Source organism: Anas acuta, chromosome 21 (assembly GCF_963932015.1).
Source record: "Anas acuta chromosome 21, bAnaAcu1.1, whole genome shotgun sequence".
Classification (NCBI taxonomy): Eukaryota; Metazoa; Chordata; class Aves; order Anseriformes; family Anatidae; genus Anas; species Anas acuta.
In genome coordinates, this window is record NC_088999.1 from 2,018,018 (window position 1) to 2,035,859 (window position 17,842).

The window sequence follows — 17,842 nt, forward strand, 5'->3', positions numbered from 1 at the left end:
AGCTAACCTGCTGCTGTGCCTGCCATCTCCCCCACACCCCCAGGCTCTTGTGCTCCTGGAGCAAACACGTGGGCAAAACCGTCCCATTGCATTGTGACATTTGGTACTCAAAGCTTTGGTTTCTGGAGTCAGGTAGCTCCGTGGCAATGTCAGCTTTCACCGTCGCCTCCTCCCAGCCCAGAAACAGGGCAGCGAGAAGGGAGAGCCCAAAGAGAATGGGGTAACAGGAGCAGTCTGGTGCCTGGGGTGCCCCAGGGTGAAGGAGGGAGGCTTGTGTATCTGGACAGCTCTGCAGACCTCAGCCCTGGCTGCCCGCAGCTGGTGGCAGAGGGACCCTTGCACTTCACCTGTGGCATTTAATTGTCTGGGCTGGCGTGCCAGTGAGCAGACCAGCTTTCCCCTTGCCCTGCATGCTCAGCTCACACCCCCTGTGCAGGGAGGAGAAAGCCTTGCAGGGGGAGAGGGATGGACGCAGGGTTTCGTCTGGATGCTCGCAGGCTGCAGACGGCTGATGACAAGATGCTCGAGCCAGACGGCTGGCAGGAGCTGCCGCTGGCACTCAGCAGCACTCGTGTGACACTGAGCAGAGTCGCTGATTACACCCAAGTCCTTCAGCGGGTGGGGGGGACATTACAATCAATAAGCAGCTCTGGATATTATTTAAGAAGTCAACAGTACCAGCTTCAGGACTCTCTCATCAGATAACTGAATGACTGGGGGAAATTCAGATAACACCGCGGTGAGATCGCGGGGGAAAGGCAGGTTAAGAGGCACAGCTGCCTCCAAGCAGCACAGACTCTGTTATCTGCGGAGGAGCTACCAGGTCTCACTGTCAGCTTTTAAAGCTTTTAATGACACAGCTTGTGAATGGAAATAACCCCTGTAAAATAAAGGGTGGTGCGTTTTTCAGTCTTAGATTCTAAGTTTGCGGTATTAGCGAGGAGCTGATCAATTTTTCATACAAATGTAAAAATCTAGGTTGGTTTGTGGTGTGATGAATGCTCAGCCCTGCCAAGGTCTTTATATAATCTCACTTGGGTTTGCAGAAAAAAATAAAATAAAAAAAATTAAAAAAAGAAATCTAGGAGACCCTGGCTAATGCACAGACTGAAAATGTCACAGCACGCATTGCCCCTGGTCCTTTCCAGGCCGGACTTGGTCTGTCATCCACACGGGATGGATGAGGACTGTACAGGGACCTCGATGTTCAGATTGCAGTGTGTGGTTCTTCCTAAAAGCTGTGGGCAGAGGAGCACCTCAGCCCCTGGAGCTGGCTGGGGCACTGGGAGCTGTGGGCACACCTCATGTCTCCCACCGCTGCCTCTCGGCATGTGGAGAGCTCCAGGCAGGGTCCTGTGAGCTGAGACCCCCACAGGGCCCCAGGAGCCAGGAGGCTGCTGCTTGCATCCCCTGCCAGCGGTGGTCTCACTGCGTGGTTCCTCCCCCGGGAGGTGGGTGGTGGAGCAGGAGAAGGGGACGGTGCCCACCAGGGTAATGGGGGTCCCCACCTGCTTCTGGCGTGCAAGGGGATGTGGCGCTGCGATGAGCAGGAGCTGATCTCGGGCAGCCAGTGGGAATTTCAGGCCATCTTCTGGAATCAGGGCATGTGCTGCTACTTGGGGAGGCCTTGAGGTCCTGTCCTTCAGAGGACACCCAATTCCTTGACATCTGCAGGGGGAGGCAGAAGGTACAGGCGGAAGAAAGCCAGAGGGTGCAAGGGGTGCATGGGGTGGGACACCGAGGGGGGAGAGAGTTCCCACAGGGACAGGATTCAACATCTTCCTGACATGGTTCTGTAACAAGTCCTAAGCATATGGGTACTGCTCAGCCTGCCTGGCTCGGGGGCCCACCAGAAGATGCTCTTTGTTCCCCTGCATCAGCTGCTCCTAGTCCGGCCAGTCCTGATCTCAGCTGCACACAGCACCAGGTCCTCGGCACCACTTTTGCAGACCGGCTTTGCAAAGATGCCCAGAAGCATGCCCAGGAGCTGACAGCTCCCGCGATGGTGAGAAGGTCACCTCGTGGGGATCTGGCTGGGTTGAGCTGGGCAGCCGATGGAAGCCACAGCTCAGCACACATCACTGCCCCTGCTCCCTGCTCTGCTGCTGCTCTGGGGTTTGCTTCTCCGAAGGTGTCCCCAGGGCACAGGGCTGGGGCAGCCCTGACTTGCTCGCAGGCTGAGGGATCCTCATGGGGCATTGGAAATTTGCCTCCTCCACCCAGAGCTGGCTCTGCTGTGTCCCCTGTGCTGCTCCACTCGCTCCTGCATGCTCGTTTGTCCTTCTGCCCTCCTCAGCCACCCCTCCCCACCCTGTCCCCTGCCTCCTGTCCATTTGGACCCCCCAGATCTCTTTCAGGACTTCCCTATGCCATGCCCTGGTTCAGCGTTGCTCAGTGACATCCCCAAGAACTTCCCAGGGAGCAACAGCAGCAGGAGAAGCATGGAGACCTGCAGCCAGCCTGCCCAGCTGCCCCCCAGTGCTGATTTTCACCCTCTGGCCGTGCCCACCTCTAACTTGACCTCTGCCTTTCTGCAGACACAACCCACAGCCTTGGCCAGGCTGCACCTTCTGCCCCCTGTCCTGCCCCTGGACCCTGGGCAGGGGAGGTTGTGCCTGCAGCAGTCCAGACTCTGCAGAAAGACCCCCAGAGGTAGGTGCCGGTGGGCAGCACCCTGTGGGATGGCTCACGTGGAGCCTCCCCTGAAGGAGCTCAGCCACGTCCCCAGCGCCTGCACCCCAGCAGGGCTCCCTGGGTGACTCCTGCAGAGAGGGTGTTTTTGTGGGGGATTTTAGGGTGGAAATGGGCCACATGCTTGGAGTGCCAGGCTTGCTGCTTGTTCCTGCCTCATCACTGCATCTCCAGTAACACTCACCCGTGCTGGGCTGGTGCTTGGGGCTCTCTGGGGTGGAAAACCCTGGGCTGCTGGCAGCTTCTGGTGCTTGTGGTGAGCTGAGCACTCGTAAATCCCTGGGGCTGTGATTAATAATTCTTTCTGTTATTATTTAACAGCTTGTCAGGGTTTCACATGGGCAGCTCCAAGAAGATGAAGGTTTGGGGGTGACCTCACCTCAGCGCACTCCAGCAGCAGCTGCTGGTTTTGGGTAGTGCAGTGAGCAACCACTTCTCCATCCATACAGCTGGAACGAGGGACGCCAAAGTCCTGAGCTCCTGATCCACATGATTCCTCCTCCTTTTAGACCAGTTCCCCCTGAAAACTCCAAATTTTGCTCCCAGACTGATTCAAACTCTGTTTTTCCATCCCTGCCTCCTACAGCTTTGAGTTCCTCAAAGGATTTGTGCTGCAGGCTTCGCTATTTCCTTTCCATTATTGGACTTAAAACCCGCTGTGTGTGGGGAGCAGCTCCTTGTGTCACTTTGCCTTTGACACCACACCTCCAGGGCTGCTCCCTGCTTTGCAGCCCCGTCTTCACTGCAGACCTTTGCCTTCTCCACGGCTGAGGTGACCGGTCCTGGACCTGCTCTCTGTAGTCTCTGCAGGTTTTCTGCTGAGCATCATGCTCCAGCTCTTGCCATCACCTCTCCAGAGCAATAAATAGCACAGCTGTGTGCACGAGATACCCCTTGGTGGGGGAAAGATGTGCCTACAGCCTTCAGCATCACCTTCCCTTTCCCAGCTCACATCGGTCCTTCCTGCTGCTTGGAAGCCTTGGGTGACACCCCAAGCAGAGCCTGAGCCCCTTCCCACCAGCTGTCCCCATCTCCAGCTGAGGAGGGGCGAGGTTTGGGGCAGGGGAGCAGCGCGGTGCTGCTCTGCAGCTCAGCAAAGGTCGGGGTTCAGAGCAGCCACTGGTAGCAGCTGGGAGAGCTGCACTCAGCGGGGATGCCTGACCTTGGACCTTTCAGCTTGAGCTGGGGAGAGGAAGAAGGTAAAAGAAGGCACCCGACCGAGCAGCACAGTGCAGACTCCCTGAGGAAGGCCGCTGGGCATCGGTGTCCCTGCTGCCACTGCCCTGCTGCTGCTCCTGCCTGGCCCAGGGCTGGGAGGTGGCTCAGGAGCCCTTCCTTCAAACAGGAGAACAATTAACAAGAAATAAAATATCAGCAAGCCTTGAAAATCACCTGGAAGATAATAAAGAGAAAACAAATCTCTCATTTTTTTTTTGAGAGAGCTCTTCTCATCTCAGCAGATTTATTGCTGCCTTTTTAAATTTTAACAACTTGCGAGGCCAATGCACTGACTTCCATTACATTAAAACTTTTGCTTTTTATTCCCTAATTTGAAGCAGAAGGGAAGCTAAATCACCAGGCAGTGAAAGGTTTGCAGTCGACAGGCGCTGCTGTGCGAGGAGATGAATGTCTCTGGCAAGGTGTCCTGTCTGCGAGGTGACACGGGGGTGCAAGGCGAACGCGGTGAGCGGGGAGGCTCCTGCAGCATTTTGGGGTCCTGAGGGTGGGTGAGCACTGCTCTGAGAGTGTGCTCCACCTTGTCGAGGTCAGACAATATGCATTCTGCAGGGCAGGGACTGGTTAGGGGGTTTGGGCTGGCTTAGGGCACCCATGTCCCTGTGGTGGGATGGTGCTAAATGAGAATGGGGCTGGTCCACCCGTGGACACGGCTTCGGGCCGGCAGAGGCAAGGAGAAAGCAGCTGCTGTGCTCTGCCACTCCTTGCTGCAAGACCTTGAGCAGACACATCTCTCCAGGTCTGTCTCCAGGAAGGCCCTAAAAAAGCCTTTCCCTTGGGTGTCTTACAAACCTTTTTCACTTGTCACTGCTTGGCAAGGTCTGGGGGTCTCAGGGGGATGCTCAGGGGGTGCTCACACCTTGCCTTCACCCACTGCATCTGAGCAGAGGGCAGGATGCTCTGTGTGCCTCCCCATGGGGCACCGTGCCCTTACCCTGGCTGTCCCCTCAAATTTCAGAGCTGAGCTGGGGCCCCGTGGGCACACACGGTGTCTCCCATTGCCCTCAGAAGACCTGGACCACGGGAACCCAGAGAGCTGCAGGATGCCACGATGGGCACGGCCGTGCTCAGGGCATTCAGAGCCTGGTGTCGATGTGTGCCAGACGCCCTGGGCAGTGAGGACAAGTGCAGCAGAGGCTGCAATGTGCTGTGCACCTGCATATTGCTGGCTCAGCGCACACGTTTCCTGGGGTTGTTAGTGGCACCGTTGCCTGGTGGTGATAGTGAACGCTTCACTGAAGGGGCGTGGATTTGGTGTCAGGAGGAGGCAGACTGACAGCCTGGGGTTTCTGGAGATCCCTGTGCACCAGGAGGGCAGGAGGGGAGCAAACACCACATCTCCCCACCTGGGGATGTGGAGCAGCTCGGGCTGTGCCTCGCACATCTCTGGTAGGTGCCAGCAGCCCAAGGCAAGCATGGACACTCACCTCCGACATGGATGTGGCTGAATGCTGCGGGGTTTTATTTGGCCAGGAGTCAGGGAAACTCCCGAAGGGGCAGGGTTTGCATCTCACACCTCACGCCTCGCTCCATGTGCAGACACCCACGTGCAGCTCACAGCTCTGCAGCACGTCTGTGGGCTTTGGTGAGGGGTTGGCCTGTGAGCAAAGAGCAGGCGAGGTCTGCCAACCAGTTCTAGCTGAGGCATAGAAGAATTTAGGGTCAGATCCCCTTCTTTTACAGGCTGAAGGTATTCTACCTAGGGAACAGCTTTTCCTGGTCTGGGAAACCTGGTGGCCACAGTCCTGCAGGGGTCTGCACTGCAGCATCAGCCACGCGCCACGGGGACCTGCCAGCCCTGAACGAGGGTGCTGCCCGGGCCCCAGATTTCATCAGGGTGGAAGGGGAAGCGAGATGGCACAAGCAGAGGTTGTGCAACCCCGCGGAGTTACTCATGGTCAGATGCGGCATTGAGAACCTGCTTTTCATGAGGAACTTGACTTGCTAATGAGCAGCGAATCTGGGTCAGGCATTTCCCACACTGGGGATGGGTGGACGCGGGCACGGGCATCTTCCCGGGAACCTTCAGACACGAGGCAGGGCGGCCGGGTTTGTCTCTGCCTGCGACAACCATGGGGAAACTTGTGCACGGGGCGCTCTGCCTGCTGCCTGCTGCCAGTTTCCACGGGCTGGGTGCCTCCCCGCTGGCTGCGAGCAGCCGCAGCTGCGCGTCGGGCCCCAGGATCGGCACAGAAACTTGGCTCCTGCCCGCAGTGCCTGCTGCACCATGGGTGCAAGTCCCTTCAGGCCCCAGCTCCTCCCGCACAGCACCGCGGGTCGCAGCTGCCCCTCTCCTGGGAGCAAAGAGCTGCTGTGCGACATTTTCTGTGACACAGGAATTGTGCTGCCCTGCACGGGTGTTCGTGGGGGGAGAGGCTGACCAAAGCCGTGTCACCAACCAGCCCGTGGCCCTCTGCTGTGCCCCGGGTCCCTGCTCAGCACCCTCCACCTGCCGGGGTGGGCAGGACCCTCCCTGACCCTGGACCCCCTGCCAGTGCTGGCCCAGCTCCAGCACCAGGCAGATTTTTTGGCCCCCAGGGCTGCAGCATGGCAGGGAAGGAGCCTGGCAGAGGGTCTTCCCCTGTGCCCCCCCTGTGCGGGGATAGGGCTGGGTCTTCTGTTCCAGCATCTCATGGCTCTCGGACCAAAATCTCAGCAATTAGGCACAGCAGTCTTTTTCATTTGTATGCACGTCTGGGCACTGGATTTAAACACGAAATTGGTGCACTAAACGGGGGTGGAAGTACAGGCAAGTGGCTAATCAGACCTTTGCACCCTGTGTGCCAACTGGGATGCCCTCGCCTGATTTGCAGGTTGCTCTTGCCTTGTAGTCCTCTAATTCCTTGATCCAAGCAGCACATTCAGGGAAAATCAATGTAAATAAGGCTCCTGTGGTTCTGCCTCTCCCTGTCAGAGCCCAGCACTTGAGTCAGATGGACAAAAAAACTGCTCTCAGCAACTTATTTATTTTTTAAAACGAATCCAGCCTACAGCAGGATTACGTGGATTAGCAGCTGAGCATTCCCCTGCCTACAAAACATGCGCAGCCAGCCATCCAGAGACTCACTGACGGGAACCCTGTCCTCCAAACACGGCATGTATTTGCATGGCTTCTTGGCTGCTCGCACCCAAGCCCATCTGCTCAGCTGGTTCAGGGTCTGCCCACACCCCCGGGCTGCTTGGAATGATGCCCCGGGGCAGGGGCAGCAGCCTGGGAGTGTGGGTGGGCAGGAGGTGCTGAGGGCAGGCAGGGGGTCCTGTGCTGTAGCTCCCTGCAGGATGCTTCCCTTGCCAGCAGCTGGTGGGTGTCACGGAGCCTGGGGGCACTGGGGGCTGAGGGCTCTGGCAGGAGGCTCGCTGCTTCTGTGGACAACTGCTGGCGGAGCTGGTGGCAGGATTTTGCAGACCCCTCAGGACAGGAGGGTGAAGCATGGCCTGAAGTCATCAGGATGAAACCCAGGCTGGGTGTAGGGAGTATTGGGGTGCAAAAGCACGGGTGTGGGAAAAGTGCCCCAGAAAGCACCTTGTGTGGGAGCATCACTGGGGAAAAAGGGTGGGAACAGGTAGGAGATCCCCCACCTGCACAGAGAAGTCCCAGCTGCTGTCACAACCAGCCCCCTGAGCTGCCTGATGGGCTGGGATGGCTCCGAGTCCCGCAGAGCAGCACAGTGATGGAGCTGGCAGCACCCTCAGGAGGGTCAGCCCTTGGTGTGCAGCCTCCTGTCCTCCACGCGGCCCCCAGGGGCTGCGGCTCTGGGGGCACCAAGCAGGTGGTGGCAGCAGAAAAGCTGCAGGGATGCCAGCTCTTTGCTGTGTCCTTGCTCTCCATCCACCGTTGCTGCTGGGAGGATGCTGAGCCCCAGCAAACGCTTGCAGCCCGTGGCTAAGCCAGGTCCCCTGCTCCCCATCCCCTGTGGGAGCTGCGCAGCCTCCAGGGCTGATCCCTGCTGCCAGCCCCGCTCCCTGCCTGTGCCTGCCCGCCTGGCTCAGGGGGAACAGCCCAGCCCCAGCCCCCGTGCCAGGGAAGCCCGCTTGGCTGAACAAGTTTTCACTGACACTTTTTTTTTTATCTATTTATTTATTTATTTTCTGCAATGGAAGCATGCCAGCGGATTTGGAGCTGCTGTCGTCGGAGGGAGCCCAGCTCCCTGCGTGCTCCATTGGGGCTGCTCGGGGAGCACAGCCCCTCACCGGCACGGCTCTGCCTGCAGAGGGTCAGCTCAGCCCTGGCTGCAGCTGCTGGGGGGGTTTGGGCTCTGCCCAAGGGGCTCAGCACCAGCCTGGGCAGGCGCTGGTGACCTCCCTCCCCTCTGGCTGTGTCCTGGTGCAGGCAGCCTGGGGGCTGCGTCCCCCCATCAACATGGCCAGAGCCTTGCTGCTCCCCTGCCCGGCCCCTCTCTTCTTCCTAGGACCTGCCCCTGGGATTAAACGACAACTTTCAAGAGGGAGATGTATGTGTGGAGCAGGTGAGGTGATCGGAGATAGTGGGATGGAGGGAGGAGAACACAGGTAGTGCTGCTACATCTGAAGGTTTCCTTGGTTAATGTACATCTGGTGCCTGCTGTCTCAGCACACCAGGAGCAGCACGGGCCCCTTCTGCCTTGCTCGGTGCAAGACGTGGACATGGACAAGCCTGTGACTCACTGACTGGGGAACAGAAGGTGCTGAGCAGCTTTGTCATTCCAGATGCATCATCCCTCCTCCAAACAAGGCAGGAGCGTGTGCTAATAATCCGGGATCTCGTAATTAAATACCCTGCAGCCTGAATATGTATAAGAAGGCACAGTTACTGTTCCGAGGACTATCTCACTTGTGACATTTCTGTGGGTTAGAGTTGCTTTGCTTTGCAACTTCAGCGCTCACGCAGGGCTGGCTGTATGCGGCTCGCTATCAATCACGGGTGTGAAAAGTCCCCCAAGCCACCAGAAAATGGAAACAATCTTGAATGCTCCTGAAGTGAAAGCAGAGAGCCATTCCCAAGACATTCCTTCACCAGCAAAATGGCTTTTTAAGGAATTCAGACAGAAGAGGTAATAAGGGAAAAGCTGTACAGGAAAAGAAAACCCCACCACCTGCAGCAACAAAGCATGATAGGAAAATTCAGGGTGGAAGGGACTCTGGAGGTCTGACATGCAAGCTTCTGCTCCAAGCAGGGTCAGACCAGGCTGTTCAGGGACTTTTTTCAAGACCGGTTAGGTCTTGAACGCCTCCAAGGACACAGACTGCACAACCTCCCTAGGCAACCTGCTCCGACATTTGACGTCCCTGTGATGAAAACGTGTTTCCCCATATCCAGTCCGAACCGATCCCAAATCAGCTTGTGCCTGTTGCCTTTCATCCTCCCACCCTCCCAGTGACCCCCGCTCAGGCGGTCTTGAAACTCCCCAGAGCTTTCTGGCTGCACAAACCCACTGCCCTCCGCCTCTCCCCAAACACCCTCCAGCCTCTGGAGCTGCGTGGTGCCAGCCCCTGAACTGCCTCCAGTTTTGTGGTGCCCACCATGACCCAACACACGTGGGGTCTCTGGGTGCAGTCTAATGCGTGCTGTGCAGAGAGGAGCACATCTCCTTCCCAAGCACCCTGACCGTGTGTCCTACATCTCCGGGCACGGCCTCAGCCATCCAGACAGAGCTGGGCACATGGGGAGGTGGCCACCGAGGGCTACCCAGGGGATCTGAGGACAATCGGTGAAAACCCAGGCAGGAGGGGATCAAAATCACCATCTGGGGGCTCGCTGGGCAAACCAGCAACCGAAGCTGGTGCTGCAGCACCACCATTTCCAAAGGAAGCAGCAGCCCAGGGGGAGGATTTGTCCCCTGTGGGGCAGCAGCGAAGCCCCAGCGCCTGCCACCCCTCCCGAAGGCTCCCCGGGGAGGTGGGAGGAGGCGATGCCGGGCAGGGTGGGGATGCTCAGGGTGGGGAAGTCGGCTTGGCTGCAGCCTCCCCGTGGAAAGGAGAAAGTGCAGCACCGCCCTGCGCCGGGCACGGGGCCAGCGCGTCCTGCCCCGGCAGGCAGCACACCCCGTGCTGCAGGGACGCTGCTCAACGCGCTGAGCTGCTGCCTGTTGGCCCGGGACGTCCGTGGTGGCCACGGACCCGAGCTCCAAGGAAACATATGGGGTGACCCCTCGGTGCTTTGGGGGAGCAGAGGACCGGTGGCGTGCACCAGCTGCGGTGGGAGTGCTCGAGGTGTCAATGAGCAGCCTTCAGTGTGGCTTTACAGCCAGTGCTGGGCTTCTAGAAGTGGTTTTGGGGGATGAAGTGCTCCCACCTCAACACACCATATCTATCCTTATGGAGCAGCTGTGGCAAAACCTCCCTAAACCAGTGCAAAGTGCGGTTCCTGTAAGTCTGTCCCGTGTAGGGGGAAATGATGGTGATGAGGGTCTGTGCAGAGCTCACCCCGTGCCTGCAGGGTGAAACACAGGGCACTGCCATTCTCTGTAGCCCTGTCTGGAGATTCAAACACCACCTTCAGCAGGCATAACCCCTTGGTGGCTTCCTCTCAGGTATTCTCTGTGCTGAAGGCCCAAATCTGCTGAGCTTTCCCACTGACCTCCTTCAGGCCCCTCTGTCTGTGCTGCCTGCAACGCACAGCACAATGGGGCTCTGGGACACCCCCTGCTCCCAGTGCCCTCATTTTTGTGTGTACCCACCAACTGCTGGGACCGCCTGGGCGCGGGGCAGGTCCTGCTGCATTTGGACATCACTTAGGTGTGATACAGCTTGCAAGGGGGTAGTAATTGCACGGTGTAGAGTTCCTCCTCCGCTGTGTTGAGCAACCATAAATGAGGTTGCATTGGCACCATCAGATGCATTCTGTTACAATAAGTAGGGAAATGTGTGTTTCTGGGTCTTTTCTAAGAAAAAATGGTCAGATCTCCATTGATGGACTGGCCAGCCTCTTGGGACGTGCCACCAACAGGGGGCTGCCCGTGCCTGAGCTGGTGGGCTTCCCCGAAAGCGAGGACATGGCTCGTGTCAACCCTGCTCGTGGGCCGGGGTGTGCCTGTGGGCTCCCATCCTGACGTCTTCTGACACAAGTGAGGCACCCAGCGCTGCTGTTGTCCTGCTCCGTCCAGGGCCAGGTCTTCTTCTGGGCACTCAGTGCTGGGGCAGAATTTCGGTGCACTTTGTGAAGATTTCACTGCCAGCTTCCATCGCCGAAGCGTTCCTTCACCAGCCTGTGCGCAGCAGCCCCGTCCCCACCTCTCGTGGCGGGGCAGTGGTGCGCGCAGCGTTTGAGTGCAGATTGCCTGGCACTGAAATTCTCCATCCTGTATTCGCTGGTGCTTAAAGAGTTGTGCAGATTGTCCAGCTTTTAAGCAGCTAATTGCAGAGCTATTGGCATGTCTGCAGTGCATCGGAGGCTCGAGACATATATTTTGTTGTAGGCCCGCAGAAGATTAGATAATTTGTCCACATTTGCTGACAAGAACAGGCTTTGACACGGTCTCCCTAGCTCATTGCCAAAGCAAGATGAACCCATGATGGGCAAGAGGAGTGTTTGCAGGGAAGCACAGCCTTTGCAATGAGCCTTGCAGAAAGACAAAGCCCTGGGGACATGGCACATAAAGCCCAGCCACCAAAGGGTTTGGGGTTTCCACCACCATTTAGGAAAAGACAGTCCCAGCTCTCCTGGTCCCTGGCCGCAGCCCCCAAACCCAGGTACAACCAAAAATGTCCTGCTGCATGGGGGCCGGACGGGTGGGGAGCAGAACCTGGGCTCCAGCTCATCCTAAAGGGCTCCAGGACTTCTCCATAAGCCTGGGGGCTGAGGTTGTGCAGAATTTGCAGGGGCTCGCGTGCTGGTGCAGGTGTGGAGCATGCCTGGGCTGAGGCTGAGGTCTCGAAGGTCCAGGAGCAGCACCTCGTGCTCTGCCCCTTGCACAGCTCAGCTCCCACATGCTGCACCGGGCTTAGGGGAAACTGAGGCACTGCTGCAGCCGGGGAGCACTGGAAGCAAAATACACGCAGCACCAATTGACCTGTCTGTCTCCGAGGCAAGCCAGCAGCAGGTGACCGCATCCACCCTGCACAGGGAGGGCCCCGTGCTGTGTGTTGGCCCAGCCGCTGGAGAGGCTCCGTGGGTGAGCGCATGGGGCGGGGGGCCCAGCCCTGCTGCTGGAAGCCGGCACCCCCGGGACGGGGCCGAGCAGCCGCAGGGCAGAGCCGGCAGCCTGGGGCGTCGCGAGGAGCCGCGCGTTCCTGCGGCGCTCTTGGAAAGGGTTTTCCTCCCTGCGGGCAGGGGCCGGGAACTGGCCGTCCTCCCCGAGCCGCCCTCTGCTCGGGGTCAGCAGGAGCGCGGGGCGGTCGGACGGCGTGCTGCGAGCACTGTGCTCGGGTAAAAATATCCTCTGACCAGCACCTGCCTCCCTCCCCAGCACAAACAGAGAGCCTCTGCCGGGGAAAACACACCACCAAGCCCTTCAGGAGAAAAAAAAAAAAAAAGAAAAAAAAGCATCTGTAATTTTCCATGGAATTAAGGCACATTTTTGGCCTCCCCAACCCTTGGCCACCCTTTCGGGGCTCGCAGCCAGGGTTTCATGGGGCCAAGAGCCTGGGGCGGGGGCGAGCATTGCCTTCCTGCAGGGTGCAGCCAGCACCCACCCAGGGCTTCCCAGCAAGGGACTGGCACAGCTGGGTGCTCGTCCCGCACAGCATCACCACCCCCTGGGGTGGGAGGCAGCGGGGAAGGGCTCGGGTGGGCTCCTACGGGCTGGGATGCCTGACCCCGGCTGGGGTTTGGAAGGGGAAGGAGGTTCCTGAGTCCATGAGGACGCCCCCACTTTGGGGACATCCAGCTGTGAGCACAAAGTGGAGGGGCAGGGCCACAAATCTCCTAGGTCAGACACTGAGCTGTGCACGTCCCCATCTTGCCGTGCAGCCCTCTGTCACGCCCAGGTGTGGTGGGGCCCTGGGGCACCCAGCTTCCCAGCACCCAGCCCCCTGTACTGCCCCCGCTCAGCTCCATCTCCGCAGGCTTGCCCGAGGCTGCAGCCTGTCCAGCTGCCTCTGCCTCCAGCTGGGCTCCCCTGCACGCCCTGTCCTGCCTGCACCCGCTGCCGGGCTGCCTGGGGCAGGCAGGAGCTGGGGGGGATTTGGAGGGGGCACAGAAGGGAGCAGGGTGCAGAGAGCCGGCAGTGCAGGGTGCTGCCAACCCCCCCGGGGGGCTCCCAGTGCAGCCCAGCCCCATGCTCTCACGCACCCCCAGCAGTGATGCTCTCAGCGATGCGGGACCTGGGGCTGTGACGGGGCCATGATGCCCACGGTCACTGCAGGAGCCAGGGGCTGTGCCTTGGGTGGAGGTAATTTCCCTCTTGCAGCAATCCCCTGCAGAGAAATGCTCAGAGCAAATAAGACCCATGCTCATGCTCATCCCTGCACCACCTCCCTGCAGCCTGGTTGTACTGGGACGTCCAACTGGGCCACCTCCTAGCGCCTTCTGTCTCCACCCGGGACCCTCCCCACCTCCCCTTTGGCCGGGCGGGGGCCGTGCACGCAGCCCCCACACCCCTCCTGCAGGCAGGTGCTCCTCCTCCCCACCTTGGCAATGCGGGTATCTCGGTGTGAAAACACAGAAGTATGAAAATACAGCTCAGTCCCTGCTCAGTGACCTTCAAAACCACCCGGCACATTCGGCTTGGACGCCAAGCCCAGGCAGATGGCCCCTGTCAGCCGTTCTGGCCGGGCAGCGCAGGGACGGGCAGCACAGCGTGCCAGCACGGGAGGCCTCGGGGTCATTGATGGAAGAGCAAAGAACAGGGCAAAGTCTGGGGCTGGAGGGGATGGGGTGCAGCTAGACGCCCCCTGCACCGCACTGTCCCTGTGTGAATGGGGCTGCAGGCGGTGGAGGACAGCTCGGGCACCGGCCGAGGGCAGCTCCCCTGCTTGGAGCTCGGGGAGCCGGGCAAGGTGGCTGCTGGCTGGTGGTGGGGACCAGAAGTGACCCGTGCCAGGTGGGGGAAGGCATTGTCCTCCCTGCCTCCACTCCACGGGGATGCCGAGACCCGCATCGCCGGGAGCACCACGGCTCCTGAGGGCCAGCAGAGGAGAACCAAGCCGAAGTCACATCACCTGGAGGAAGGGAAGGGTTAAACGGCCCGTCAGGGCTGAGACTCTCTGGAAGCAGGGGAGACAGCTGGAAAAGATTTAAATAGCTCGTAGCTGTGTGTCTGCAAGCCGTGGGTGCCAGCGAAAGGTAGTCTTATTTCTGATAATATCTGGTCTGACACACTCAATGTGTTTAGCAGTTTTCAGCTCACTCAGGCAGATGAGACTAACTAGGAAGCTCTCATGCAGGGACTCCTGGATGCTGCATTACCATGCACCCTCCGAGAGGGATGTTGTCACCTCTAAATGCAAATAGAGGCTGAAGCTATGGAAGAAGCCGTGGCTGATCTCAGCCCGAGGAGTCGGGCTGGCAGCTTTGGGGGCACCCAGGCCCTGGTTTGGGTGCAGTCGTGCCTGGGAGCAGGGCGAAGCCCGACCAGGGAGCACAGAAACGAGGGTGGGTGTTGTGCCCTTACCTGCGGGAAGCCAGCACCAGGAGCCAGCCACATCTCACACAGGTCTCTTGCCAAATGGTCCCTGCTTTGGATGGGGATCCCCCGAGGAGGCAGTGGCACATGGCAGGGAGCTGGTGGCACCAGGCTGTGCCGGGGGATCCGGGCGGTGCCGGTGCGGGGCCGGGGAGCCGAGCGCTGTGCCGGGAGCTCTCACTGCCCGGTGCTGGGACACGGTGGCTGGGCCAGGAGGGGAGGTTAGAGGGCTCCTGAACTGGCTGCATGACATAACACAGGTCTCTATCGAGCAAAGATACATCTAATCACATGGAATTAGTCCCAAGAATTAGCACTGAAAACTGTTATTAAGTGTTGCTATTATTAAAGAGCGGAGCGCTCCCTCAGCGCCGTTCTGGAGCAAAATTCAGCACCGAGAGCGAACGCCATAGGCTGGTAAGAAACGTTCCCCCCAGCTATGTCTCACAAAAAATGGAGCTATCAGCTACACGAGCGCGCTCCTGAACTGTCCGCTTGGTTTTTCAGCCCTTTGAAAATGAAGATTTGGGTTTTCCACTGAAAACTTTTGTTCTTGACGTGCCCCCTGACCAGAGGTATGTACCACCCGGTACAATGTGGTTATGGGAGAGGACGTGGGCAGGGATGGGGACGGTCCCTGCGCCCTGGGGTGCCCCCGGTCCTGGCAGAGCCCTCAGGGGGCTGCAGGACCCCAGCCCCGGGGAGCCCCCAGCCTCCATCCCAGGAGGTGACTGGGAGCCTTGCTGGAGCACTGTGCCCTGAGTGGGGCTGCAGGAAGGCACTGCCTGGAGGGGTTTTCCATCAGAAAACAGGTTTTTATTGAAATCAAGCCTTTTCCTGGGAACTTGTCGATTTTGCTGCCATTTTCTCCAGGAAGAAGTCTAGCGGAATCACTTTGACTTTCTTGTTTCAGCAGTGTCAAAATGTTTATTCCGATCATGTCAAAACACCAAGCTCATTTCTGGAAAGTAAAAATATTTCATTTTGACTTTATCATTTTGTTCGCTTAACTCCCAGTTTATGTTCCGTGAAAGCATTTTTTAATATGCGCCGCCTGAGATCCTTTAGCGCCGCAATGTAGGGACGTGGCGAGGAGACATCTCCCCATCACACACCCACTCCTCAAAGGCCCCGATCAGCACTTGGGCAAACCTTCATTTTGCAGGGCATGCCGAATGCCGGGCTTTGCCCTCCAGCACAGGGCGGGCTGCTTGCACAGGCAGACGCCCCCATCTGCCTTGCAGACGGTCCCTGTTCCTTCGGCTGTTGGTGGCTCTGTGCCCAAGCCCCGCTGCCCTGCTTTGTCCCCAGGGAACAAACGCTGCAGGGCTCAGCGTGGTCCTGGGAGTCCTGGAGATCCTGGGGGTCCTGGGGGTACCGGGGGTCCTCGTGCTGCAGGTTCAGCCCAGCTTCACGGGTGCCTTGCAGGTGCCCAGGCCCGGAGCACCCCGCAGCCCCCGGCACTGGGGGGTCCCTTTGCTGGCGGCTGTCGCAGGCCTGGTTGGTGCTTTCTGGGGGCAGCGCTGGCACAGGGCAGTCACAGCCACCTTCTGCCACCTTCATTTGCAAGGGGCAGTTCACGTGTGCAGGGCAGGAGGTCACTGAGCTGGCTCTGCTCACCCTGTCCCCACTGAGCTCTGTGTCCCCTTTCAGCCTCGTTCTTCCCACCCTGGAGAGGGCAGGCACCTTGCTGAGGCTGGAGAAACGCAGGACACCTCTCCTGGAGCTTCAGCTTCATGGGATCACCCAAGCTGCTGAGTGACATCATCGTCATCATCTTCATCATCATCATCATCTTCATCATCATCATCAACACCCAGAGAAAGGTGGAGCCAGTGGAGCTGGGGGGTGCACCACACCCCAGCGGGAAGGGTTTGCCCAAATGCTGCTGGAAGCTGGCAGGAAAAGAACAGATTTGGCAGGTGGGGGGGTGGCCCCTGGGGACACAAACCTGGCTCTGATGGCGGTGACAGCCCCGGTCCCACCGAGCTGCATCGGCAGCTGGGGTGGTGCTGGGTGGTGCCGCAGGGTGCCACACGGTGCCGCAGGGTGCTGTCACCCCCGTGGTTAGGACACGGGAGGGCAGCTGGGGTGACAGGTTTGCGTGATCCCGGACCGGCCGCTTGTGCAATCTGGGATGACGCTGGCACAGCCTGAGCTAACCGGCCCTGCTGCCACCTCCAGCGGGGCTGGGAACCTGCCGGCGTGGGACGGGGCTGGGGAGGGCCTCCCAAAATGCCAGCACTCACCCCCCTGCTTCCCCCAGCACAGCCACGTGGTGCCAACACCGCGGGCAGCAGGGCATGCCCACGGGATGTCCCCACTGCCAGCCCCGATGTCACTGGGATGGTGGCACCGGGTGCCCCCAGCCCTGCTCCCGAGGCCGCTCTCGCCACGCAGCAATGCACGAGCAGCCGGGCCTGCTGCTTAACGGGCTGGTGGCAGCATGCAGCCGGCTTAATAGAGATGCTCCCGCCTGGTGCCAGGCGGTTAAGTGATAATTAACCAGGTGCTGGGGAAGGTGATGCTGGAAGCCAGCCCTGCGCTGCTGCTGCCGGTGCCAGCAGCCTCAGCTGGGACGCGCTGCCCCTGCCCGGGACAGGGACCTGTCCCTCCCAGCTCTGTGCCTCCATCCCGTAGCGAGGGGCTGCACCCCGGGCACCGTCACCGTGGGGCTGGGGGCTGCTGAGCCTGGGCCGGGACCCCGGGCATGCCGGGATGGGCAGCGCTGGGCAGCTCGGGTGGCTCCAAGGTGCCAGGAGCCCTGATGGTGCCCGGCACCCGCAGCCCAGCACCGGGTCCTGCAGCCACGGAGGGGGCTGCCCGTGCCAGGAGAGGGATGGGGGCACCGCGGGGCTGAACGGGGACGGGAATGGGAGCTGGGGGGCAGCGGGAGGGCTGGGAGCGGGGCGGGAGGAGGGGGAGAGGGCTGCGGGATTGGGGACTGGGGCTCGGGGCTCGCTGGGATCAGGGGGTCGGGGACCGGGGGTCGGGGACCGGGGGTCGGGGATCGCGGCTCCGGGTCGGGCCCCGCACGTGTTGCTCCCGCCCAGCCCTGGGGGCGTGGCTTCGCGCAGTGGGCGTGGCTTCGTCCCGGGGGGCGTGGCTTGCGCGCAGGCCGCGGGGAGCCCTCGGGGGCGTGTCCTGGCGGCGGGGGCTCCCCCGGCCCCTCCGGCGGGGGCGTGGCGGGCCCGGGGGCGGGGCCCGTAGTAAAGGGGCGGGGCCCGGCGGCGTTGCCCGGGGCGACGCGCGGATGCGGCCGGCTCCGTGACGTCACCCGCGGGGCGGGGCGCGGCGGGAAGGGGGGCGACCCCCGGGGGCGTCCCGGCGGCACCGCGCCAATGGGCGGGCGGGAGGGGGAGGGGGCGTGGCCG